This window comes from Podarcis vaucheri (genome assembly GCF_965113315.1).
Source record: "Podarcis vaucheri genome assembly, chromosome: 10".
NCBI classification, from domain to species: Eukaryota; Metazoa; Chordata; class Lepidosauria; order Squamata; family Lacertidae; genus Podarcis; species Podarcis vaucheri.
The window spans coordinates 76,046,367-76,049,536 of NC_138748.1; positions in this window are offsets into that span (position 1 = coordinate 76,046,367).

Below are 3,170 nucleotides of genomic sequence, written 5' to 3' on the forward strand. Positions count from 1 at the left end.
GGAACCAGGCAGTGGAAGAGAAACTTAAAGATGGAAGCCTGAGAGAGAGGAAAAGGTTTCTGTGGCAGAAATGACTGGCAGAATCCGAGACCAGGGAGAAGAGTCGGTGGAAGAAGATTGGAAGAAATTTAAAGACTATCTACAGAAATATTGTAAAATTAATGAATGTTAGAATGATGTTGGATAAAAAGTTAAGTGGTTTCTAGATATAACGCTATAAGGAATATGAAAAAATGGATTATTAACAGGTAAAAATTTAATGTTATAATATTTTAAGATTAAAGACTAGGATAAACAAAGAGGGAAAGGATTTGCTGAACTAATAAATTGAATTGGAATACAAAAAAGGGAGGTGTGAGGAGGTCCGGAAAACAAGCATATGAAAAATAAGTGATGGAAAGATGGAATTGTTTTTTTAACTATTTTTATTTTGTACTTTTCTTTTTTCTTTTTGTAAAATCTTAATAAATATCTTTTTTAAAAAATAAAGAGAGGAAAAGGTTTCTGGCTGCTTCCTGGGTGGGATTGCAGAAACAAAGAGCTGCTTCTGAGAAGGCCTCTCCCCTCCCCTCTTCCTCTTTCCTCTCCTCTCCAGGGGGACCAATGGTTGGACTTGGCAGAACCACTGCGTCTGGGCAGGGCAGGGGCTTATGGGGTGGGAAGAGGATGGAGGTTGCAGGAAGGAAGGGGGGACTGGACCCCCCACTTTCCAGGGATCTGTCTCTGGTCACCTTGAAGGGGTGGCCGATTCCTGGGTGGGAAGGAGAAGTCAAGGCAGCCCCTCCAGAGAATCCCAGCAGGCGCCACCATGGAGAAGTCTCCCCAAAGACTGATTTCCTATCTCCCCCCCATTGCTGCCCTTTCCTGCCCCAGGGATGCTCTCCCTCCCCACTTCCTCGACTCCCTCCCTCTGTCCCAGAGTCTCCCCTGCACCCAGAGGCCTCCCTTGGCGCGGCTCAGCCCTCATCCCCCATCTTTCCATCCTGGGGGGCCACCCCAAGACTAGCAGAGGAGGGACAGGGGGTCTCTATCTAGGCGTCCCTCACGCCCGTTAACCCTCCTTTATCCATGTGAAACCCACAGGGCCCCAGGGATGCCTTCGCGGGGGAAACGGGGCAAGGGGGCCCTCGTGGGGACCCCCTGCGTAGGCGTCCCATGTCCGCCGCTGCCAAGACGCCTAAGGGGCCAAGGAAAGCCCCCTTCGCAGTATACACGTGCAGGGATCCAGGCCCTGCCGACGGGGCCCACGAAAGGTGCCTTGGGGAGCTGGCGGGGGTCTCTGGGTCCTCTTCTCCCCCCTCCTTCTCCTCCGCCCCCCGCGACCCCTTTACCTCTTTGTCCTCGCTCCCGATTCTCCTTTCCTTTCCTGCAACATCCACCGGGCGGGGGTTCCCTCCCCTGCCGCCCCGCCTTTCCTTTCTGATACGGAATGGAAGGGGCTCCTTTCCCCCTTCCTTCTAGGAACATCCGAGGCCCCGCGTATTCCTATGGCCCCGCTTTAGCCAATCACAGCCATGCATTCGTCCTGCAGAAGCTAGCTCAGGGAGCTCCTGCACGCCTCATTTCACCCCTGACAAGCTGCTGACGCCCCCCCCCCCCCACGGCGAGAACAATGGATCCGAAACCAGGGACCTCCTGTTACAATGTATCCATTCTGTTTCTGCTTTTGCCCTATAGTACAGAAGGGGTTTGAAATCATTGAAATCTTTAGAAATTGATATAAAATCAACCGTAACTCCGATTTCTTCACTCTCTGTGTCATTCAACTCAGTTCCCCGTGGACTCCATGATGCTATCCCCACTTCCATAATCCCCAAAGTGGCAGGTCACGTACGCAGGAACTTCTTAATTCGCCAAACCTTCCCTCTAGGCAATATTAGGTGGCAGACGATGCATATCTCTGACCCATTGTCTTGCCACCACCGGTACTCAATAAATGTGTATCTATGTATATTTCCCGCTCCGCATATCCCCCCTCCCTCATCCGAAAATGCTAATTAATGTAATCCCACCTTTTCATAATGTATTCATGACGTGTAAAGTATATTCATGATGTAACTTGTGAAACCCAACCTTCCCATAATGTATTCGACGTTTCATGCACTGTATTCTGGGATATGGAGGGAAATCTCAAAAGTTCATGTCACCCCTTTCTCTGGGTTCAATCTCGCCTTGAACCTGTTGCGCAATAAACTTGGATCTTCTGCAGTTTGCTCCTGCGTCCGGCTGAGCTCATTTTCTTCCGCAGGGACCCACGGACTTAGTCCGATGAGCTGGGTGGCAGAGTAACCCCGCACCCAGATTTTTCCGTAACACTTTCCAAAGCGCCCCCCCCAGCTACGGGGCAGAGCAGCAATCCGGCCCAAAAGCTCCACGTCCGGGAGAAGCAGGCAGTTCGGGAGGGGGGCTCTCTCCGCTCATTGCGGAAACAGAAGCCGGATTGGAGGAGGAGCAGAAGGAAGAGGCCCGACATGGGGGGGGGGTTGTGGGGGCGGGGTGAGAGGGGGATGTACCGGGAAGGGAGGGATGGGGGGGAGGAGACGAAGGTTTCCCCCCTCCCTTCTTCGTTCAGGGGATCAGGAGAGCGGGGGAGGGGCTGACCCCGGCAATCCAGCTGCAAAGTGGGGTCCCCCCCTGCAATGTTTACATTGAAAATCCGTCCGGAGGGGCCACCCCAAGACGAGCAGGGGAGGGACAGGGGGGTCTCTATCCAGGCGTCCCTCACGTCCGTTAACCCTTTCATGGCCCACCTCTCTCCGCGGGGAACCCACAGCGCCCCAGGGATGCCTGAGCGGGGGGAATGGGGCGACAGCGCTTCATTGGGATCCCCTGGGTGGGCTTCCTAAGGGTCCAAGGAAAGCCCCCTTCGCAGCACGCGTGCCGGGATCCAGGCCCCACGGAAGGCGCTTGGGGGAGCTGGCGGGGGTCTCTGGGTCCTCTTCTCCCCCTCCTCCCCCCGCAATCCCTTTACCTCTTTGTCCTCGCTCCCGATTCTCCTTTCCTGCAACATCCACGGGGGGGGGGGTGTTCCCCTGCCGCCCCTCCTCCCCTTTCTGAAAGCGCCCCCCCCCGAGCCACGGGGCAGAGCAGCTCCACGTCCGGGAGAAGCAGGCAGTTCGGGAGGGGGGCTCTCTCCGCTCATTCCGGAAACAGAAGCCGGATTGCGGGGA